Genomic DNA, 25,785 nt, shown 5'->3' on the forward strand with positions numbered 1-25,785 from the left:
TCCATTACACATGACCCCGCAGCTCTGTTTTATATATCAAACTCCATTACACATGACACCGCAGCTCCGTTTTTTATATCAAACTCCATTACACATGACCCCGCAGCTCTGTTTTATATATCAAACTCCATTACACATGACACCGCAGCTCCGTTTTTTATATCAAACTCCATTACACATGACCCCGCAGCTCTGTTTTATATATCAAACTCCATTACACATGATACCGCAGCTCCGTTTTATTTATCAAACTTCATTACACATGACACCTCAGCTCCGTTTTATTTATCAAACTCCATTACACATGACACCGCAGCTCCGTTTTATATATCAAACTCCATTACACATGACACCTCAGCTCCGTTTTTTATATCAAACTCCATTACACATGACACCTCAGCTCCGTTTTATATATCAAACTCCATTACACATGACCCCGCAGCTCCGTTTTATATATCAAACTCCATTACACATGACATCGCAGCTCCGTTTTATACAGTATATCAACTCCATTACACACTGGTTGCCAGTATAGCCCCAGTCCCTATATACCCGTCTCCATAACACATGACTGTAGTCCTCACTGTCAGCACTAGTCTGTGAGCACACTTTTTTTTTTTTTTTTTTTACCTGGCAGAGCAGCTGACATGTCCGCACACGTCAAACACATCTCTCTCTCTCTCTCTCTCTCTCTCTCTCTCTCTCTCTCTCTCTCTCTCTCTCTCTCTCTCTCTCTCTCTCTCTCTCTCTCTCTCTCTCTCTCTCTCTCTCTCTCTCTCTCTCTCTCTCTCTCTCTCTCTCTCTCTCTCTCTCTCTCTCTCTCTCTCTCTCTCTCTCTCTCTCTCTCTCTCTCTCTCTCTCTCTCTCTCTCTCTCTCTCTCTCTCTCTCTCTCTCTCTCTCTCTCTCTCTCTCTCTCTCTCTCTCTCTCTCTCTCTCTCTCTCTCTCTCTCTCTCTCTCTCTCTCTCTCAGCAATGTGTCCTGAGGCAGCAACGTCTGCATTAAACCTAATGTGTAAAAAAAACTATAAACTGTCTTCATTTCAGGACTTGTTGTAGTCTGTAAGGTAGTGGATGCGTGCACGTGTGTGTCATACTCTCAGTCAGGGTTTATGAGATATATGTGAGGAGGGCTTAAAATAAGTGCCTGAAGGGACATACTCACAGGGGAAGAAAAGGAGGATACCTGGTCAGTTGTCCAACCCGAATGCATTCGACTGCAATGTGTCTGTCCTGCATTTAACCCAACCCCTCTGTGTGTGTGTGTGTGTGCGCGCGGGTGCGAGGCGGACATGCATGTGTGTGTGTGACCAACCAGTCCGACATGCCCTTCCAAGCCCACATACCGGTCTCAGACAAACTGCTGCCTTCTCAGTTGCACAATAACAATACATGCTACAGTCACGTTCCCACTACAGACTCTGATGGGTCTGACTTAGTAATACTGCTGTACTGTATTCTCCCTAACCTCACTGACTGTAAAATAATAGCTGGAACCCCATGCAGATCACTTTGTTGAAAAAGGGAATGTTAATTCCACAGACCGAAATTGTGTGTGTACACTGTATACGTGTGTGTGTGTGTGTGTGTGTGTGTGTGTGTGTGTGTGTGTGTGCGTGTGTGTGTGTGAGACAGTGGTGTGCTGCATCCCAATCCCCATCTGCTACAGCCCCATCTGTTGACACTCAAACACACATTAACACAAAGGACCTCTTTATCTTCACACACCGCACATGATCCCCACATACTGTTTATACAATCATCAGAGGACCACACACACACACACACACACACACAAACAGAAAACACACTAACACGACACACATTCAAATGCACTACAAAACACACACAACCTCCACACTGTACAAGACACTCACCGTCTCCCCTCTAGAGAAATACCTCTCTCTACCTAGCTCTCTAACCAGGTTCTGCCTGCCCGCCAGGTTCTTAAAGGGGCAGTGTCAAGTCAGAGAGTTAAAAGGGAGGGGGAGCGCGCACGCGCATACACACACACACACACCACACACACACACACACAGAGCTTCCCTTGGGCCCCCTCTAAAACACCAACCAGACCCCCATATCACATTAAAGACCAGAAGAGAGACGGAGAGGAGGGAGACGGATAAAGAGGGATAACCATCAGACAGAGAGAGGTGGGAGGGAGGAGAGAGGAGGGTAGAGAGACGGGAGGGGAGAGAGAGAGAGGGATAACCATCAGACAGAGAGAGGTGGGAGGGAGAAGGAGAGAGAGAGAGAGAGAGAGAGAGAGAGAGAGAGAGGAGGGTAGAGAGACGGGAGGAGAGAGAGAGAGAGAGAGAGAGAGAGAGAGAGAGAGAGACAGAGAGAGAGAGGAGGGTAGAGAGACGGGAGGGGAGAGAGAGAGAGAGAGAGAGAGGAGGGTAGAGAGATGGGAGGGGAGAGAGAGAGAGAGGGATAACCATCAGACAGAGAGAGGTGGGAGGGAGAAGGCGAGAGAGAGAGAGAGAGGAGGGTAGAGAGACGGGAGGGGGGAGAGAGAGAGAGAGGAGGGTAGAGATACGGGAGGGGGGAGAGAGAGAGAGAGAGAGAGAGAGAGAGGAGGGTAGATAGACGGGAGGGGAGAGAGACGGGAGGGGAGAGAGAGAGAGAGGGATGACGGGGAGAGGGAAATAAAGTGAGAGAGAGAGAGAGAGAGAGAGGAGGGTAGATAGACGGGAGGGGAGAGAGACGGGAGGGGAGAGAGAGAGAGAGGGATAACCATCAGACAGAGAGAGGTGGGAGGGAGAAGGAGAGAGAGAGAGGAGGGTAGACAGAGAGAGACGGAATCAGGCTACAGCTAGACTACAGTCACACGCAGTACAGTCTCAAACGGAACACTTCACACACACTCAACTGCCTCACTATGCCATGGTGAACACAGTCCTACAACCTGAATTGAGGTCTACAGATGTAGGATCTTAATTTGATCACTCTTTTATTGCTGAGAATTTTCCTGCACAGCAGGAAATACAAACTTGTAGTTTGCTTTTCGAGGTTTAAAAAGGCTTCTAAAGTTTGTAATTTCCACTTTAAAAGTCAGACTTGATTTGCCCTAACGAAAAATGTACCAACCCCTACAATTTTTTTCCCATTAATTAGAATCCACATAATAATTCACATTTCCTGTTAATGCAGGATTATTTTCCGGCTGTAGCAAACTGGCTCAAATAAAGATCCTACACATGTATGCGTCTGTAAGTGTGTGTATGTATGTGCATGTGTGTGTGTCCTTGCCCAGCTGCACGAGGGCAGGGGAAATGAGGCAGAACTCAATCTTCCCCCCACCTGTCTGTCTGTCTGTCGGTCTCTCCCTGGAGGGAGGAGCCGTTGGGCTTACACTACTTTTTTCATCACAATACACACACACACACACCTACAAACAGCTGTATGTGCTAGACAGGAAGGAAGAGCGTGGGTATGATATTATAATATTATATGAATGTATGTTCAGAGTCAAGGTTACTAGGTCGACAGAACCCATTGCAGGACGGAGATACTATAAAGCCAGAGAGAGAGAGTGTAATGTTTGCTGGTCATTTTTTATTGTTTATTTCACTTTTGTTTATTGTCTACTTCACTTGCTTTGGCAATGTTAACATATATTTCCCATGCCAATAGAGCCCTTAAATTGAAATTGAATTGAAAGAGAGGGGGAGGACGGGAAGAGAGAGGAGTGTGTGAAATCACACGGCTGTTCTGTTTGACACCGCTTTGGAGTAGAGATGCCAATACACACACACACACACACACACACACACACACACACACACACACACACACACACACACACACACACACACACACACACACACACACACACACACACACACACACACACACACACACACACACACATTTATTATAGCTATAGGCTACCTTTACTCCCACACATCTAGCCATAGGCCTATATACTGTTTAGGTATAGCATGGGCCGCTTACGAATATCTACACGCCTACACACATATTGTCACTTATACATTTTTCTCTCTCACTAAAATGCTAATAAAACATCCACAGCCAGATAGACAGCCCTGGACTATATACATTTCATGGGAAACATATGTTTACATTGCCAAAGCATGTGAAATTGGTAAAAAACAAAAGTGAAATACGCAATAAAAAATGAGAGTCATGGAAATAGAGTCCCATTTGGGAAGCAGACAGGTCTGGCCTGTGGATCCAGTAAGTCTGGCTCTAACCCTGTTATAAAACTGATTACAGCAGCACTGATAACACTGTGGACTGTACACTCACTGACACACAATCACCCTCTCTCTCTCCTTCTCTCTCTCTCTCCTTCTCTCCCTCTCTCATTCTCTCTCTGTCTATCTCCATCTCTCTCTCTCTCTCTCTCCTTCTCTCCCTCTCCCTCTCTTTCCCTCTCTCTCTCTCTCTCTCTTTCTGCTACCCTTACTATTCAATTCAATTCAGGGCTTTATTGGCATGGGAAACATATGTTTACACTGCCAAAGCAAGTGGAATGGACAATAAACAAAAGTGAAATAAACAATCAGAAATGAACAGTTAACATTACACTCACAAAAGTTCCAAAAGAATAAAGACATTTCAAATGTCATATTATGTTTATATACAGTGTTGTAATGATGTGCAAATAGTTAAAGTAAAACAAATAAACATGAATATAGGTTGTATTTACAATGGTGTTTGTTCTTCACTGGTTGTCCGTTTCTTGTGGCAACAGGTCACAGATCTTGCTGCTGTGGTATTTCACCTAATAGATATGGGACTTGATCGAAATTGAATTTGTTTTCAAATTATTTTGGTCTGTGTAATCTTTAAAAACATTTTTTACCCCTATTTCTCCCCAATTGGTAGTTACAGTCTTGTCTCATCGCTGCAACTCCCGTACGGACTCGGGAGACATGAAGGTCGAGAGCCGTGTGTCCTCCGAAATACAACCCAACCAAGCCACACTGCTTCTTGACACAATGCCCACTTAACCTGGAAGCCAGCCGCACCAATGTGTCAGAGGAAACACCGTACACCTGGTGACCTTGTCAGCGTGCACTGCGCCCGGCCCGCCACAGGAGTCGCTAGTGCACGATGGGACAAGGACATCCCTGCCTGCCAAACCCTCCCCTAACAACGCTGGGCCAATTGTGCGCCGCCCAATGGGTCTCCCGGTCGTGGCCGGCCGCGACAGAGCCCTCGAACCCAGAATCTCTAGTGGCACAGCTAGCACTGCAGAGCTTGCAGCTAGACCACTGCACCACTTGGGAGGCTCTGGGTCTGTGTAATCTGAGGGAAATATGTGTCTCTAATATGGTCATACATTTGCCAGGAGGTTAGGAAGTGCAGGTCAGTTTCCACCTCATTTTGTGGGCAATGTGCATATAGCCTTTCTTCTCTTGAGAGCCAGGTCAGCCCTCTGCTGCCTTTCTCAATAGCAAGGCTATGCTCCCTGAGTCTGTACATAGTCAAAGATTTCCTTAATTTAATATATACACTACCGTTCAAAGGTTTGGGGTCATTTAGAAATGTCCTTATTTTTTAAAGAAAAGCACATTTTATGTCCATTAAAATAACATAAAATCTATCAGAAATACAGTGTGGACGTGGTTAATGTTGTAAATGACTATTGTAGCTGGAAACGGCAGATTTTTTCTGGAATATCTACATAGGCGTACAGAGGCCCATTATCAGCAACCATCACTCCTGTGTTCCAATGGCACATTGTGTTAGCTCACTCAAGATTCTCATTTTAGAAGGCTAACTGATCATTAGAAAACCCTTTTGCAATTATGTTAGCACAGCTGAAAACTGTTGTCCTGATTAAAGAAGCAATAAAACTGGCCTTCTTTAGACTAGTTGAGTATCATGCTAGCATCAGCATTTGTGGGTTTGATTACAGGCTCAAAATGGCCAGAAACAAATAACTTTCTTCTGAAACTTGTCAGTCTATTCTTGTTCTGAGAAATGAAGGCCATTCCATGCAAGAAATTGCCAACACACTGAAGATCTGGTACAACGCTGTGTACTACTACTCCCTTCACAGAACAGCACAAACGGGCTCTAACAAGATTAGAAAGAGGAGTGGGAGGCCCCGGTGCACAACTGAGCAAGAGGACAAGTACATTAGAGTGTCTAGTTTGAGAAACAAACGCCTCACTAGTCCTCAACTAGTAGCTTCATTAAATAGTACCCGCAAAACACCAGTCTCAACGTCAACAGTGAAGAGGCGACTCCGGGATGCTGGCCTTCTAGGCAGAGGTCCTCTGTCCAGTGTCTGTTCTTTTGCCCATCTTAATCGTTTCTTTTTATTGGCCAGTCTGAGATATGGCTTTTTCTTTGCAACTCTGCCTAGAAGGCCAGCATTCCTTAGTCGCCTCTTCTACACTGTATTTCTGATCAATTTTAAGTTATTTTAATGGACAAAAAAATGGCTATTCTTTCAAAAACAAGGACATTTCTAAGTGACCCCAAACTTTTGAACTGTAGTGTATATATATCAGACACCCACAGCTTACAGCCGGAGGGCTGGTGTCCAACTATATATCAGACACCCACAGCTTACAGCCGGAGGGCTGGTGTCCAACTATATATCAGACACCCACAGCTTACAGCCGGACGGAGGGCTGGTGTCCAACTATATATCAGACACCCACAGCTTACAGACGGAGGGCTGGTGTCCAACTATATATCAGACACCCACAGCTTACAGCCGGACGGAGGGCTGGTGTCCAACTATATATCAGACACCCACAGCTTACAGACGGAGGGCTGGTGTCCAACTATATATCAGACACCCACAGCTTACAGCCGGAGGGCTGGTGTCCAACTATATATCAGACACCCACAGCTTACAGCCGGACGGAGGGCTGGTGTCCAACTATATATCAGACACCCACAGCTTACAGCCGGAGGGCTGGTCTCCAACTATATATCAGACACCCACAGCTTACAGACGGAGGGCTGGTGTCCAACTATATATCAGACACCCACAGCTTACAGCCGGAGGGCTGGTGTCCAACTATATATCAGACACCCACAGCTTACAGCCGGAGGGCTGGTGTCCAACTATATATCAGACACCCACAGCTTACGGCCGGAGGGCTGGTGTCCAACTATATATCAGACACCCACAGCTTACGGCCGGAGGGCTGGTGTCCAACTATATATCAGACACCCACAGCTTACGGCCGGAGGGCTGGTGTCAAACTATATATCAGACACCCACAGCTTACAGCCGGAGGGCTGGTGTCCAACTATATATCAGACACCCACAGCTTACAGCCGGAGGGCTGGTGTCCAACTATATATCAGACACCCACAGCTTACGGCCGGAGGGCTGGTGTCCAACTATATATCAGACACCCACAGCTTACAGCCGGAGGGCTGGTGTCCAACTATATATCAGACACCCACAGCTTACAGCCGGAGGGCTGGTGTCCAACTATATATCAGACACCCACAGCTTACAGCCGGAGGGCTGGTGTCCAACTATATATCAGACACCCACAGCTTACAGCCGGAGGGCTGGTGTCCAACTATATATCAGACACCCACAGCTTACAGCCGGAGGGCTGGTGTCCAACTATTTATCAGACACCCACAGCTTACGGCCGGAGGGCTGGTGTCCAACTATATATCAGACACCCACAGCTTACAGCCGGAGGGCTGGTGTCCAACTATATATCAGACACCCACAGCTTACAGCCGGAGGGCTGGTGTCCAACTATATATCAGACACCCACAGCTTACAGCCGGAGGGCTGGTGTCCAACTATATATCAGACACCCACAGCTTACAGCCGGAGGGCTGGTGTCCAACTATATATCAGACACCCACAGCTTACAGCCGGAGGGCTGGTGTCCAACTATATATCAGACACCCACAGCTTACGGCCGGAGGGCTGGTGTCCAACTATATATCAGACACCCACAGCTTACGGCCGGAGGGCTGGTGTCCAACTATATATCAGACACCCAAAGCTTACATCCGGAGGGCTGGTGTCCAACTATATATCAGACACCCACAGCTTACATCCGGAGGGCTGGTGTCCAACTATATATCAGACACCCACAGCTTACAGCCGGAGGGCTGGTGTCCAACTATATATCAGACACCCACAGCTTACGGCCGGAGGGCTGGTGTCCAACTATATATCAGACACCCACAGCTTATGGCCGGAGGGCTGGTGTCCAACTATATATCAGACACCCACAGCTTACAGCCGGAGGGCTGGTGTCCAACTATATATCAGACACCCACAGCTTACAGCCGGAGGGCTGGTGTCCAACTATATATCAGACACCCACAGCTTACAGCCGGAGGGCTGGTGTCCAACTATATATCAGACACCCACAGCTTACAGCCGGAGGGCTGGTGTCCAACTATATATCAGACACCCACAGCTTACAGCCGGAGGGCTGGTGTCCAACTATATATCAGACACCCACAGCTTACAGCCGGAGGGCTGGTGTCCAACTATATATCAGACACCCATAGCTTAGGGACGGAGGGCCAGTGTCCAACTATATATCAGACACCCACAGCTTACAGCCGGAGGGCTGGTGTCCAACTATATATCAGACACCCACAGCTTAGGGACGGAGGGCTGGTGTCCAACTATACATCAGACACCCACAGCTTATGGACAGAGGGCTGGTGTCCAACTATATATCAGACACCCACAGCTTACAGCCGGAGGGCTGGTGTCCAACTATATATCAGACACCCACAGCTTACGGCCGGAGGGCTGGTGTCCAACTATATATCAGACACCCACAGCTTACAGCCGGAGGGCTGGTGTCCAACTATATATCAGACACCCACAGCTTACAGCCGGAGGGCTGGTGTCCAACTATATATCAGACACCCACAGCTTACAGCCGGAGGGCTGGTGTCCAACTATATATCAGACACCCACAGCTTACAGCCGGAGGGCTGGTGTCCAACTATATATCAGACACCCACAGCTTACAGCCGGAGGGCTGGTGTCCAACTATATATCAGACACCCACAGCTTAGGGACGGAGGGCTGGTGTCCAACTATACATCAGACACCCACAGCTTATGGACAGAGGGCTGGTGTCCAACTATATATCAGACACCCACAGCTTACAGCCGGAGGGCTGGTGTCCAACTATATATCAGACACCCACAGCTTACGGCCGGAGGGCTGGTGTCCAACTATATATCAGACACCCACAGCTTACAGCCGGAGGGCTGGTGTCCAACTATATATCAGACACCCACAGCTTACAGCCGGAGGGCTGGTGTCCAACTATATATCAGACACCCACAGCTTACAGCCGGAGGGCTGGTGTCCAACTATATATCAGACACCCACAGCTTACAGCCGGAGGGCTGGTGTCCAACTATATATCAGACACCCACAGCTTACAGCCGGAGGGCTGGTGTCCAACTATATATCAGACACCCACAGCTTACAGCCGGAGGGCTGGTGTCCAACTATATATCAGACACCCACAGCTTACAGCCGGAGGGCTGGTGTCCAACTATATATCAGACACCCACAGCTTAGGGACGGAGGGCCAGTGTCCAACTATATATCAGACACCCACAGCTTACAGCCGGAGGGCTGGTGTCCAACTATATATCAGACACCCACAGCTTACAGCCGGAGGGCTGGTGTCCAACTATATATCAGACACCCACAGCTTACAGACGGAGGACTGGTGTCCAACTATATATCAGACACCCACAGCTTACAGCCGGAGGGCTGGTGTCCAACTATATATCAGACACCCACAGCTTAGGGACGGAGGGCCAGTGTCCAACTATATATCAGACACCCACAGCTTACAGCCGGAGGGCTGGTGTCCAACTATATATCAGACACCCACAGCTTACGGCCGGAGGGCTGGTGTCCAACTATATATCAGACACCCACAGCTTACGGCCGGAGGGCTGGTGTCCAACTATATATCAGACACCCACAGCTTATGGACGGAGGGCTGGTGTCCAACTATATGTCAGACACCCACAGCTTATGGACGGAGGGCCAGTGTCCAACTATATATCAGACACCCACAGCTTACGGCCGGAGGGCTGGTGTCCAACTATATATCAGACACCCACAGCTTACGGACGGAGGGCTGGTGTCCAACTATATATCAGACACCCACAGCTTATGGACGGAGGGCCAGTGTCCAACTATATATCAGACACCCACAGCTTACGGACGGAGGGTTGGTGTCCAACTATATATCAGACACCCACAGCTTATGGACGGAGGGCTGGTGTCCAACTATATATCAAACACCCACAGCTTACGGACGGAGGGCTGGTGTCCAACTATATATCAGACACCCACAGCTTATGGACGGAGGGCTGGTGTCCAACTATATATCAGACACCCACAGCTTACGGACGGAGGGCTGGTGTCCAACTATATATCAGACACCCACAGCTTACGGACGGAGGGCCGGTGTCCAACTATATATCAGACACCCACAGCTTATGGACGGAGGGCCAGTGTCCAACTATATATCAGACACCCACAGCTTACGGCCGGAGGGCTGGTGTCCAACTATATATCAGACACCCACAGCTTATGGACGGAGGGCCAGTGTCCAACTATATATCAGACACCCACAGCTTACGGACGGAGGGCTGGTGTCCAACTATTTATCAGACACCCACAGCTTATGGACGGAGGGCTGGTGTCCAACTATATATCAAACACCCACAGCTTACGGACGGAGGGCTGGTGTCCAACTATATATCAGACACCCACAGCTTATGGACGGAGGGCTGGTGTCCAACTATATATCAAACACCCACAGCTTACGGCCGGAGGGCTGGTGTCCAACTATATATCAGACACCCACAGCTTAGGGACGGAGGGCTGGTGTCCAACTATACATCAGACACCCACAGCTTATGGACAGAGGGCTGGTGTCCAACTATATATCAGACACCCACAGCTTATGGCTGGAGGGCCAGTGTCCAACTATACATCAGACACCCACAGCTTATGGCTGGAGGGCCAGTGTCCAACTATATATCAGACACCCACAGCTTATGGCTGGAAGGCCAGTGTCCAACTATATATCAGACACCCACAGCTTATGGCTGGAGGGTTAGTGTCCAACTATATATCAGACACCCTCAGCTTATTGCCGGAGGGTTAGTGTTCAACTATATATCAGACACCCACAACTTATGGACGGAGGACCGGTGTCCAACTATATATCAGACACCCACAGTTTATGGACGGAGGGCTGGTGTCCAACTATATATCAGACACCCACAGCTTATGGACAGAGGGCTGGTGTCCAACTATATATCAGACACCCACAGCTTATGGCTGGAGGGCCAGTGTCCAACTATACATCAGACACCCACAGCTTATGGCTGGAGGGCCAGTGTCCAACTATACATCAGACAACCACAGCTTATGGCTGGAGGGCCAGTGTCCAACTATATATCAGACACCCACAGCTTATGGCTGGAGGGTTAGTGTCCAACTATATATCAGACACCCTCAGCTTATTGTCGGAGGGTTAGTGTTCAACTATATATCAGACACCCACAGCTTATGGCTGGAAGGCCAGTGTCCAACTATATATCAGACACCCACAACTTATGGCCGGAGGGTTAGTGTCCAACTATATATCAGACACCCACAGCTTATTGCCGGAGGGTTAGTGTCCGACTCAGTCTCCCTCCTTCTATCCCTCCATACCTCACACCTGCTGAGGCCCACAGCAAGGTCATACACCTCAATTACCCTCTACAGAGAGAGGGGGGGAAGGGGGAGCGAGAGAGAGAACATGGGGATAGAGCAAGAGAGAGAGAGAGAGAGAGAAGGCGGTGAAGTCAGATTTCACGCTATCTTGAGCACTGGCTCGCACGCCCCAATGATTCCTGTCCTTTTATTTATGACGCCAAATGTTTAGTACCCGCTCTCCTCTCACGTTCCTTCCCTCTTTCTCTCCCCGGTCCTTTCCTTCTCATCCTCGCTGACTGTATAGTCAGCCATGTCCGTTTACGCCTTCCATCTATTCAATCACCTTTCCCCCGTGATCCACAACTCATCAATATAAAACAGCAGCTGTATATTAAACCTCTTCTAACAAAGAACTGCAGTCTTCAAGTGAACAGTAGAGCTCGTAAATGGGAGATTACAGAAATGGCTCTTACCTCATCTAGAAATGATGAGCGATTCATTTCTCAGTGGTAAGATAATGAACGCCTGGCTTTACAGCTATTGATCCTAATAGAGACGATGAACCCTTTGCCCTCGTGGGAATTGGCCAATGTGGATGGGGCTAAATTGCAGTGTTTCTTACAGAAGGAAGCATATGCATAACCTGGCAGCAGTTTGGAGATAATGGGGAAATGCTTCGACTCAAGGTTCACCCGACACGAGACGGAATCCAAACACCACACTGTTGATTTTATGTGCATTTGACATGTACTGTACTTTTCGCCGTATTTGCTGATCACGAAATCTGAAAATACTCTGGGTACATTCAGCGACATCAAGGAATATCCTTGGAAAATGTTGTGTAGGTGCAACATGAGAGAAAACAACCACAAGGGTTGAGTGAGAGGTCTAACTGGAGTCTCCAAGTGGACACACACCTCTCCAAGCTGGGCACAGTCCCCTAAACCATTCCAATGCACTTTCATGACTCAAAGAAGTCTTCAACTATAAGGTGCGTTTTGAGCTCTCCTAGCTGTGCCCGTTGAGGAACTAGAGGAAGCACACTTGCAGTTGTTTTGTTTGGAACACAGCCCTGCATCCCTGCCAACACAGAATTGACACAATCCAAAAACGGTCCATTATAAACCGCAATCTGGGTCAGGCGGGCATAATTTGAAAGCGCGTTCTATTGCCAACCTGACTGCTAAATGATCAAATACGATCTTACAGTGTTAGGTTTTCACAAGGCAAGTCGGAGAAGCAGAACATCATTTTGGTGCGCAGAGAACGGAGTCAGGAGTGCGTTCATACGCGACAAACACGGGCTCATCCTGTTCAGAACAAGCCAGGGTAGAACGCCATGCCCTCTTGTGACTGGGGATCAAACAGTGTGATCGTAAACGTTGACACTGTGTATGACATGAGTTTTGGGATATGGAAATGTGATGTCCACATTTGGACTCACAGGTGTTTGGCTTGTATGGCAGTTATTATTATTATAACAGAGTCGACTCTTCATTTTCAGCATGTCCCTCACTCAGACAACAAAACCCCTGCAACAGTTGCTCAATTAGCGGGAGGGATGAGGACTTCTCGTCTGAAGTTTATAACGGCTGTCAGTCAAAACTCATACGGAGCTGTGAAGCGGAGACCCTGAGCTCTGACGTGGAGTATAGTGTGTTACTGCACAACCACTGCCTTCCAATTTAGAGAGAAGGAGAGAAAGGGGAGGGAAGATAAGGGTGAGGGTCAAGGGGAGTAGAGTGAGAGGGGAGGGAGTAGGGGATGAAAGAAGAGATGCAGACAGTCAAAGAGGGGGAGAGAGAGGGGGAGAGAGAGAGAGAGAGGGTCTTGAGGCCTGCTCCTTGATCCAAAGGAGTGGGATCAGGTTACGTTGTCTGAGAGGAGACAGACAAGCCTGAAGACACACACACTGAGAGCGAGAGAGGTCACAGTGCACCCGTTGCCCTCCACACACACATGCTTGTGAAAACAAACACACACACACACACACACACACACACACACACACACTCAGAGTTTCTCTCGTAAACACTCACCAGAGCTAAGCGCGCACACAAAATGCAGTGGTTATGCTGCAAGTAACACATCTCTCACTGACACACATACTTCTTCATTGTCAAAAACACACGACATTCCCTCCTACCTCCACACAACCACACCGTCACACACACACACGCTCAGTAATGACCTACGAGTCAAAATGCCTAATACTCCAACAAAAAACAAAGACTTCACAGACCATTCTAACCGAATAACAGAATATAATAGAATACATATATGATAGAAAACGATATCACTAATATTCAGAGAACAAGTTCTACCTGACAGCTCAGCGTTGCCTGTCGTCTAGCAGCATCTGTTCTCTCCGGCTACGGTAACCAGGCCGTTGTGTGTGTGTGTGGCAGTTATTTACAGTCAAGAGTCGTGTTATCTCAGCCGTTACACAACACAACCTAACTGGGGGTCAGAGTGCACTGGAGAACTGGGATAGACTGGCACACTAACACAGAGAGACAAAGTCTGCATCCCAAAGGGCACTCTATTCCCTACTTCATGCACTACTTTTGACCAGGGCCCAAAGTGTACCATATAAGGAATAGGTTACCATTTGGGATGCAGTCAATGTTCTACTATACAGTCACGTGAGGGATAGGGAGGACAGAGGGAGAGGGAGAGGGAGGGGGAAGAAAAAGAGCACAAGTGTCCTTGTTGTACAATGTCCTTGTTGTACAATGTCCTTGTTGTACAATGTCCTTGTTCTATGTTGAAAGTCTCTTGAAATCCAATGTATTATTATCATTATCATCATTCTTCTTCTTCTTCTAATTATTATTATTATCATTATTATTATAATTATTATCATTGTTATTATTCTCATTATTATTATTAGGTGGCTAGAAAATGGAGGAGTAGATAGGAGTGTAAAGACAAGGAGAAGAGGAAAGAACAGAAACACAAAGAACAGCAAAGCCTGACCATCAACCTGCAACATGACATGCCACATGCATGTTACACATCACAATATAATGCCCCTCCCCCTTGACCCCAATCTGACCCCTCTCTCCTCTCCGATCACGGTAATCACAAGCATCAATCCTCCCCTCCCCTCGCTGCCCCCTTCTCCTCCTCTCCATCTCTGGTAACGTAGTCAGGTTAATCCATTACTGTAAACAAATGGGCTGATCAATGAGAGCATCTCAGGGGTCACAGGGGTGACATGGAGGTCATGGGCAGAGGGGACAGACCATCTGCGGCGCGCACGCACATTCTGTTCTCCACAACCATGACCTGATCTACACCTATGATGAAGAACCCTGCACACACACACACAAACAACGGGGAGGTCAAAGGTCGATGAGGCAATGTGTCATCTGGTGTGCGTGTGTGTATGTACAGTATGTATGTATGTATGTATGTGTGTAGGGTGCTTCATCATAGGTATAGAGTAGGTAATGGTTGTAGAGAGCAGGGTGGGTGAGTTACACTGGTCTAGGATGAGGGAGTCACTAGAGCAGTGTGATGATGCAACACAAGATCGCTCTGGTGAGGCACAAACTGTGTGCAAAGTACAGGAGACATACAGTACCAGTCAAATGTTTGGACACCTACTCATTCAAGGGGTTTTCTTAATTTTTTACTATTTTCTACATTGTGGAATAACAGCGAGGACATCAAAACTGCGAAATAACACATATGGAATCATGTAGTAACCAAAAAAGTGTTAAACAAATCAAAATCTATTTCTCAAAGTAGCCACCCTTTACCTTGATGACAGCTTTGCACAGTCTTGGCATTCTCTCAACCAGCTTCACCTGGTATGCTTTTCCAGTGTTGAAGGAGTTCCCACATATGCTGCTTTTCCTTCACTCTGCGGGCCAACTCATCCCAAACCTTCTCAATTGGATTGAGGTCGGGTGATTGATAAATCACGACATTGTCACCAGCAAAGCACCACCACACTACCAAACCTCCTCCATGCTTCACGGTGAGAACCACACATGCCAGAGATCATCCGTTCACCTACTCTGCATCTCACAAAGACACAGTGGTTGGAACCAAAAATCAAAAATGTTGGACTCATCAGACCAAAGGACAGATTTCCACTATTATAATGTCCATTGCTTGTGTCTCTTGGGCCAAGCAAGTACAGTGCCTTGCAAAAGTGTTCACCCCCCGTGGCGTTTTTCCTATTGTGTTGCATTACAATCTGTAATTTAAATATATTTTTATTTGAATTTCATGTGATGGACATACACAAAACAGTCCAAATTGGTAAAGTGTCATTTTTAAGGCTGGTAACTCTAATGAACTTATCCTCTGCAGCAGAGGTAAACTCTGGGTCTTCCTTTCCTGTGGAGGTCCTCATGAGAGCCAGTTTCATCATAACGCTTGATGGTTTTCTCGATTGCACTTGAAGAAACTTTCAAAGTTATTGAAATGTTCCAGATTGACTGACCTTCATGTCGTAAAGTAATGATGGACTGTCGTTTCGCTTTGATTATTTGAGTTGTTCTTGCCCTAATATGAAATTGGTCTTTACCATATAGGGCAATCTTCTGTACACCACCCCTACCTTGTCACAACACAACCGATTGGCTCAAACGCATTAAGAAGGAAAGAAATTCCACAAATGAACTTTTAACAAGGCACACATGTTAATTGAAATGCATTCCAGATGATTACCTCATGAAGCTGGTTGAGAGAATGCCATGTGTGTGCAAAGGGTGGCAACTTTGAAGAATCTACCATCTAAAATAGATTTGGATTTGTTGAACACATTTTTTGGTTACTCCATGATTCCATATGTGTTATTTCATAGTTTTGATGTCTTCACTATTATTCTACAATGTAGAAAATAGTAAAAATAAAGACAAACCCTTGAATGACTAGGTGTGTCCAAACTTTTGACTGGTACCGTACCTATCATTGCACTCACACACACTGACAAGAATGCCTGCACGGCACGCGCACCCACACACAAAATAACTTTAACTGAAAAATGCTGGTTTGGGCTGGTCCAACCTGATGAGAAACAACAGTCGTAAACAAAGGAAGGAGAGAAAAGAGGGAGAGAGAAAAAAGAGAATTACAGAGAGGAGTAAAAACACAGAGCATGGACTACAGACGGAGCAGTCAAGTGTGTGTGTGTGTGTGTGTGTGTGTGTGTTGTATAATGCTTGTAGATTTTGTTAAGGGCAATCCCACTCAAATACGCGGAGACTCTAACGTTCCACTTCAAAAATGTTACCAAACAAAAAAAAACATTGATTTCTAAGTTGAACAAACCATCCACATCCATGCACAAGGATTATTTGTAAAAATGTCCACAGAAAATTGGACAAAAACACCTTTAGTGGAAGAACTGTGCAGATGCTGTTTGGTAACAGGATTACGGTAAAATCTTCCATGTGACCATGTTTTAAAAAAAACTCTTAAATATATACTTTGAATTAAGGTTCATATGTCAGCTATGACATGACAGCTTGAGTTAGAAACAATGCATTTTAGTTATTGAACAACATCTGCTACTGGAATTACATCCTGATCTGTACTATACAGAAATGCATAATTATGAATCACAAAAAGTAGATATGTTCAGTACAGTACAGTAGAGTTTAGTACAGCACAGTAAAGTAGATATGTTCAGTACAGTACAACAGTACATTACAATGTACTCTACTCTGTGTTCTTTTGTACAGTACTGAACTCCATTCTACTGTACAGTACTCTAGAGTTGTACTCTAGAATGCTCTAGTTGTCTTTACCTTACAGTTCTGTACTCCACTGTACTATACTGTTCTCAACTGTACTGTACTATACTGTTCTCAACTGTACTGTACTATACTGTTCTCAACTCCACTGCACTATACTGCTCTCTACTCCACTGTACTATACTGTTCTCTACTGTACTATACTGTTCTCTACTGTACTATACTGTTCCATACTGTACTATACTGTTCTCTAGTGTACTCTACTGTTCCCTATTGTGCTATACTGTTCTCTACTGTACTGTACTATACTGTTCTCTACTGTACTGTACTATACTGTTCTCTACTGTACTATACTGTTCTCTACTGTACTATACTGTACTATACTGTTCTCTAGTGTACTCTACTGTTCCATACTGTACTATACTGTTCTCTAGTGTACTGTACTATACTGTACTATACTGTACTGTTCTCTACTGTACTGGACTATACTGTTCTCTACTGTACTCTACTACACTGATATCTTCTGTTCTCTACTGTACTGTACTACGCTGTTCTCTACTCCACTGTTCTCTACTGTACTATACTGTTCTCTACTATACTGTTCTGTTCTCTACTGTACTGGACTATACTGTTCTCTACTGTACTCTACTACACTGATCTCTACTGTTCCCTACTGTACTATACTGTTCTCTACTGTACTGTACTATACTGTACTATACTGTACTGTTCTCTACTGTACTGGACTATACTGTTCTCTACTGTACTCTACTACACTGATATCTACTGTTCTCTACTGTACTATACTGTTCTCTACTGTACTGTACTATACTGTTCTCTACTGTTCCCTATTGTTCCCTACTGTACTATACTGTTGTCTACTCTACTATACTGTTTTCTACTGTTCCCTACTGTTCTCTACTGTACTCTACTGTTCCCTACTGTACTACACTGTTCTCTACTGTTATACTGTTCTCTGCTGTGCTCTACTGTTCCCTACTGTACTATACTGTTCTCTACTGTTCCCTACTGTACTATACTGTTCTCTACTGTACAATACTGTTCTGTTCTCTACTGTATTATACTGTTCTCTACTGTGCTCTACTGTTCCCTACTGTACTATACTGTTCCCTACTGTACTATACTGTTCCCTACTGTACTATACCATTCTCTACTGTACTGTACTATACTGTTCTCTATTGTACTCTACTGTACTCTACTGTTCTCTACTCCACTGTACTATAATGTTCTCTACTGTACTATACTATTTTCTACTGTACTGTTCTCTCCTGTACTCTACTAAACTGTTCTCTACTGTACAATACTGTTCTGTTCTCTATTGTACTGTACTATACTGTTCTCTACTGTACAATACTGTTCTGTTCTCTACTGTGATAAACTGTTCTCTACTCCACTGTACTATACTGTTCTCTACTGTATTATACTGTTCTCTACTGTGCTCTACTGTTCCCTACTGTACTATACTGTTCCCTACTGTACTATACTGTTCCCTACTGTACTATACCGTTCTCTACTGTACTGTACTATACTGTTCTCTATTGTACTATACTGTACTCTACTGTACTATACTGTTCTCTACTCCACTGTACTATAATGTTCTCTCCTGTACTCTACTAAACTGTACTCTACTGTACAATACTGTTCTGTTCTCTACTGTACTATACTGTACTGTTCTCTACTGTACTATACTGTACTGTTCTTTACTGTACTATACTGTTCTCTACTGTTCCCTACTATACTATACTGTTCTCTACTGCATTATTCTGTTCTCTACTGTACTACACTGTTCTCTACTCCACTGTACTATACTGTTCTCTACTGTACTATACTGTTCTCTATTGTACAATATTGTTTTGTTCTCTACTGTACTATACTGTTCTCTACTGTACTATATTGTACTACACTGTTCTCTACTGTACTATACTGCTCTCTACTGTACCATATTGTTCTCTACTCTACTATACTGTTCTCTACTGTACTATACTGTTCTCTAATGTACTATACTGTTCTCTACTGTACTGTACTGTTCTCTACTGTACTGTACTATCCCCCACTGTACTATACTGTTCTCTAATGTACTATACTGTTCTCTACTGTACTGTACTGTTCTCTACTGTACTGTACTATCCCCCACTGTACTATACTGTTCCCTACTGCATTATACTGTTCTCTACTGTACTATAGTGTTCTCTACTGTACTGTACTGTTCTCTACTCCACTGTACTATACTGTTCTCTGCTGTACTGTACTAAACTGTTCTCTGCTGTACTGTACTAAACTGTTCTCTACTGTACTATACTGTTCTCTACTCCACTGTACTATACTGTCTTCTACTATACTGTTCTCTACTGTACTGTACTGTTCTCTACTGTCCTATACTGTTCTCTATTGTACTATACTGTTCTGTTCTCTACTCCACTACACTATACTGTCTTCTACTGTACTGCACTGTTCTCTACTCTAATATACTGCTCTCTACTCTACTATACTGTTCTCTATTGTACTATACTGTCCTGTTCTCTACTGTACTATACTATTTTCTACTGTACTGTACTATACTGTTCTCTACTGTACTATACTGTTCTCTACTGTACTATACTGTTCTCTATTGTACTATATTGTTTTGTTCTCTACTGTACTATACTGTTCTCTACTGTACTATACTGTTCTCTATTGTACTATATTGTTTTGTTCTCTACTGTACTACACTGTTCTCTACTGTACTATACTGCTCACTACTGTACCATATTGTTCTCTACTCTACTATACTGTTCTCTACTGTACTGTACTGTTCTCTACTGTACTGTTCTCTACTGTACTGTACTATCCCCCACTGTACTATACTGTTCTCTACTGTACTATACTGTACTATACTGTTCTCTACTGTGCTATACTGTTCCCTACTGCATTATACTGTTCTCTACTGTACTATACTGTTCTCTACTCCACTGTACTATACCGTTCTCTGCTGTACTGTCCTAAACTGTTCTCTAATGTACTATACTGTTCTCTACTCCACTATACTATACTGTCTTCTACTGTACTGCACTATACTGTTCTCTACTGTACTATACTGTTCTCTATTGTACTATACTGTTTTGTTCTCTACTGTACTATACTGTTCTCCACTGTACTATACTGCTCTCTACTGTACTATATTGTTCTCTACTCTACTGTTCTCTACTATACTATACTGTTCTCTACTGTACTATACTGTTCTCTATTGTACTATACTGTTCTGTTCTCTACTCCACTACACTATACTGTTTTCTACTGTACTGCACTGTTCTCTACTCTAATATACTGCTCTCTACTCTACTATACTGTTCTCTACTGTACTATACTATTCTTTACTGTACTATACTGTTCTCTATTGTACTATACTGTCCTGTTCTCTACTGTACTATACTATTTTCTACTGTATTGTACTATACTGTTCTCTACTGTACTATACTGTTCTCTATTGTGCTATGTTGTTTTGTTCTCTACTGTACTATACTGTTCTCTACTGTACTATATTGTACTACACTGTTCTCTACTGTACTATACTGCTCACTACTGTACCATATTGTTCTCTACTCTATTATACTGTTCTCTACTGTACTGTACTGTTCTCTACTGTACTGTACTATCCCCCACTGTACTATACTGTTCTCTACTGTACTATACTGTACTACACTGTTCTCTACTGTGCTATACTGTTCCCTACTGCATTATACTGTTCTCTACTGTACTATACTGTTCTCTGCTGTACTGTGCTAAACTGTTCTCTACTGTACTATACTGTTCTCTACTCCACTGTACTATACTGTCTTCTACTGTACTGTACTATACTGTTCTCTACTGTACTATACTGTTCTCTATTGCGCTATACTGTTTTGTTCTCTACTGTACTATACTGTTCTCCACTGTACTATACTGCTCTCTACTGTACTATATTGTTCTCTACTCTACTATACGGTTCTCTACTATACTATACTGTTCTCTACTGTACTATACTGTCCTCTATTGTACTATACTGTTCTGTTCTCTACTCCACTACACTATACTGTTTTTTACTGTACTGCACTGTTCTCTACTCTACTATACTGCTCTCTACTCTACTATATTGTTCTCTACTCTACTATACTGTTCTCTACTGTACTATACGGTTCTCTACTGTACTATACTGTTCTCTACTGTACTATACTACACTGTTCTCTACTGTACTATACTGCTCTCTACTGTACTATACTGTTCTCTACTGTCCAAACTTGTGAAACATTGACGTCTATTGACGTCTAGTCCAGGGCGGACTGACCAAATTTCGACTACTTTTCAATGTCCTCGGACGTCCGGTGTCAGTCGGTGCTCAGCGGGTGAGGATGTTTGTCAGTCGGTGCTCAGCGGGTGAGGATGTTTGTCAGTCGGTGCTCAGAGGGTGAGGATGTTTGTCAGTCGGTGCTCAGCGGGTGAGGATGTTTGTCAGTCGGTGCTCAGAGGGTGAGGGTGTTTGTCAGTCGGTGCTCAGCGGGTGAGGATGTTTGTCAGTCGGTGCTCAGAGGGTGAGGATGTTTGTCAGTCGGTGCTCAGCGGGTGAGGATGTTTGTCAGCCGGTGAGGATGTTTGTCAGTCGGTGCTCAGCGGGTGAGGATGTTTGTCAATCGGTGCTCAGAGGGTGAGGATGTTTGTCAGTCGGTGCTCAGCGGGTGAGGATGTTTGTCAGTCGGTGCTCAGAGGGTGAGGGTGTTTGTCAGACGGTGCTCAGCGGGTGAGGATGTTTGTCAGTCGGTGCTCAGAGGGTGAGGGTGTTTGTCAGTCGGTGCTCAGAGGGTGAGGGTGTTTGTCAGCCGGTGCTCAGCGGGTGAGGATGTTTGTCAGTCGATGCTTAGAGTGTGAGGATGTTTGTCAGTCGGTGCTCAGCGGGTGAGGATGTTTGTCAGTCGATGCTCAGAGGGTGAGGATGTTTGTCAGTCGATGCTCAGAGGGTGAGGATGTTTGTCAGTCGGTGCTCAGCAGGTGAGGATGTTTGTCAGTCGGTGCTCAGAGGGTGAGGATGTTTGTCAGTCGATGCTCAGAGGGTGAGGATGTTTGTCAGTCGATGCTCAGAGGGTGAGGATGTTTGTCAGTCGGTGCTCAGCAGGTGAGGATGTTTGTCAGTCGGTGCTCAGCAGGTGAGGATGTTTGTCAGTCGATGCTCAGAGGGTGAGGATGTTTGTCAGCCGGTGCTCAGCGGGTGAGGATGTTTGTCAGTCGGTGCTCAGAGGGTGAGGATGTTTGTCAGTCGGTGCTCAGTGGGTGAGGATGTTTGTCAGTCGATGCTCAGAGGGTGAGGATGTTTGTCAGTCGGTGCTCAGCGGGTGAGGATGTTTGTCAGTCGGTGCTCAGCAGGTGAGGATGTTTGTCAGTCTGTCCAGACTGTTTTCACAGTCTTGCTTTTACCACCAGACGACAGAAAGAGAAAGAAACCCGTTATGAGATGAACATGACAGTATGCCAGTGGAAGGGAGGACATTAGCAGGTGACCCAACTGTGGTTTGTGGCTACTATGATTTCCCATTGTAGCCAAGTCAGTTGAAGTCATTCTGTTACAGATATTTATCACAACATGGGGGAGTTCAGTGTTATGTGTAAGCTAGTAAGTGTTTGTGTATTCATCAGAAGAACAAGCCGATACAAATTAACCGTACAAAAACAGAAGAGAGAGATCCACAAATGGACAATTATAGACTAGGAAAAATACACTTTCAGTCATGTCAATAAAAGCAGTAAAAATATATGCATATAAAGATACAAAAATATATTATATACCCCCACACACACACACTGACTAGTGCCCGGAACAACCCCAAACACCCACCTATACCAGCAGCTACAAACAGTCTCACTAGCCCTGGCGCTCTCGCTCTCTCTCTCTAAAGATACAAAAATATATTATATGTTAGCTCTTAATGCCATGAACTCTTTATGAGTTTGCCATGGTTACATTCCTCAGGTTTACCTTGGTTCTATTAGTAGATCATGTGTAATGGAATGTCACTTCCAAATGAATTTAACCAAAAAAGATAGTGTAGGACAGGGGTTGGCAAAGGGCGGCACACAGATCAGAAACGGTCTGCCAGTGATTTATTTTGGCACTCAAAAAAATAGATATATATTTTGGAGGGGCACCACATTTAACATGCTCCTATGGACTTCACATGTTGGTGTTCATTGGTTATTTTATTTACATTTACATTTACATTATTATTCTCCCCACATCTCTCTCTCTCTGTGTCTCTCTCTCCCCCCATCTCTCTCTCTCTCTCTGTCTCTCTCTCCCCCCATCTCTCTCTCTCTCTCTCTGTCTCTCTCTCCCCCATCTCTCTCTCTCTCTCTGTGTGTCTCTCTCTCTGTGTCTCTCTCTCTCTGTGTCTCTCTCTCCCCCCATCTCTCTCTCTCTGTGTCTCTCTCTCCCCCCATCTCTAACTCTCTCTCTGTCTCCCTCTCGCCCATCTCTCTCTCTGTCTCTGTCTCTCTCTCCCCCATCTATCTCGCTCTCTCCCTGTCTCTCTCTCTCCCCCCTCTCTCTCCATCTCTCTCTGTGTCTCTCCCCTCTCTATCCCTGTCTCTCTCTCTATCTCCCCCCTCTGTCTCTCTTTCTCTTAGTCTCTTGCTCTCTCTCCCTCTATCTCTCTCTCTCCCTCAAACACTCCCCATTTCGTTCCATTGACCTCTTTTATCAACTCCCTCCACACACATTATGTAACAGACGCTAAAACTACACTCTGTTGCACAGTTAACCTTTAACAGAGAGACATACAATCGCTCCCAGGAGCACACCAACACGCATGCTCAACCCGTCACACCCTCAAGGGAACAGATGCCAAGAAAGCTGTACCACACAAACACACATGCACATATACAAATACACAATCACACACACTGTATGTTGTAAGGAGGGAGAGCTCCTATATTAGTTGGAGAGCGAGGGAGTGAGTAAAGGGGTGTAGGTAATAAGTGATGTGAGTGTGTGTGTACAGAGATGTCCCTACCGTGACTTGGTGATGTGTAGAGTGTGTGTGTACAGAGATGTCCCTACCGTGACTTGATGATGTGTAGAGTGTGTGTGTGTGGGTGTACAGAGATGTCCCTACCGTGACTTGGTGATGTGTAGAGTGTGTGTGTGTGTACAGAGATGTCCCTACCGTGACTTGGTGATGTGTAGAGTGTGTGTGTGTGTACAGAGATGTCCCTACCGTGACTTGGTGATGTGTAGAGTGTGTGTGTGTGTACAGAGATGTCCCTACCGTGACTTGGTGATGTGTAGAGTGTGTGTGTACAGAGATGTCCCTACAGTGACTTGGTGATGTGTAGAGTGTGTGTGTACAGAGATGTCCCTACCGTGACTTGGTGATGTGTAGAGTGTGTGTGTACAGAGATGTCCCTACAGTGACTTGGTGATGTGTAGAGTGTGTGTGTACAGAGATGTCCCTACCGTGACTTGGTGATGTGTAGAGTGTGTGTGTACAGAGATGTCCCTACCGTGACTTGGTGATGTGTAGAGTGTGTGTGTACAGAGATGTCCCTACCGTGACTTGGTGATGTGTAGAGTGTGTGTGTGTGTACTGAGATGTCCCTACCGTGACTTGGTGATGTGTAGAGTGTGTGTGTGTGTACTGAGATGTCCCTACCGTCACTTGGTGATGTGTAGAGTGTGTGTGTACAGAGATGTCCCTACCGTGACTTGGTGATGTGTAGAGTGTGTGTGTGTGTACAGAGATGTCCCTACCGTGACTTGGTGATGTGTAGAGTGTGTGTGTGTGTACAGAGATGTCCCTACCGTGACTTGCTGGAGCGACTGGAACCCATTTACTTAACTAAACAAACCGCAGTCTCTCTCTATCTAAGAAATCATGTGTCTTCTTCTTGAGTAGGTCTTTGTTTCTATGTCTCTCTTATGTCTCTCTTTGTTTCTCAGTTCTCTCTCTGTCCCTCACACTCGTTCTCTATCTGGTCTCTTTCTGTCTGTCTGCTTCTCTCGCTCATCTAGACAAACCTGAGCAAACAAGGAAGTCCGTCCCATCATGTGGATTTGGCTTTCCTCCAATCCAGTATCCTTGTCTCCCCTCTCTCAGCCCTAACCCCCAGTCTATAGCCTTGTCCCTATCCTCAACCCCAGCCTCAACCCCAGCCTCAGCCCCAGCCTCAACCCAGGCGCCAGCCAGTAAGCCAGACACCCCTAACCCACACCCTGCCGTCTCTCTCTGTCTCTCTCTCTGTGTTTGTCTATTCCTCCTCCTCCTGTTGCTAAAGCACATCGCCAGGCAGCTCACCCCTCCCCCTCTCGTTCACTCTAGCTCTCTCTCCCTTTCTTCTCCAGGCAGCACACTCAATCACCTCCCCCCCCTCCCCCC

At 45.5% G+C, this 25,785-nt stretch overlaps 1 protein-coding gene across 6 annotated transcripts in view; it reads right to left on the minus strand.

Annotated features, from left to right (window-relative positions):
• The window catches only part of kdm6ba (lysine (K)-specific demethylase 6B, a), a 152,980-nt gene that overhangs the window by 42,790 nt on the left and 84,405 nt on the right, over positions 1-25,785 (minus strand). The window contains exon 1 of one of the 6 annotated variants that reach the window (XM_036957919.1): positions 14,003-14,081. The exons of the other annotated variants lie outside the window; for them this stretch is intronic. The gene's annotated coding sequence lies outside the window, so the exon portion shown is untranslated. Of the gene's footprint in view, positions 1-14,002; positions 14,082-25,785 lie in introns of those variants that run through there. 6 annotated transcript variants of the gene reach the window in all.

The sequence above is a fragment of the Oncorhynchus mykiss genome, chromosome 21 (assembly GCF_013265735.2).
Source record: "Oncorhynchus mykiss isolate Arlee chromosome 21, USDA_OmykA_1.1, whole genome shotgun sequence".
In the NCBI taxonomy this organism is placed as follows: domain Eukaryota; kingdom Metazoa; phylum Chordata; class Actinopteri; order Salmoniformes; family Salmonidae; genus Oncorhynchus; species Oncorhynchus mykiss.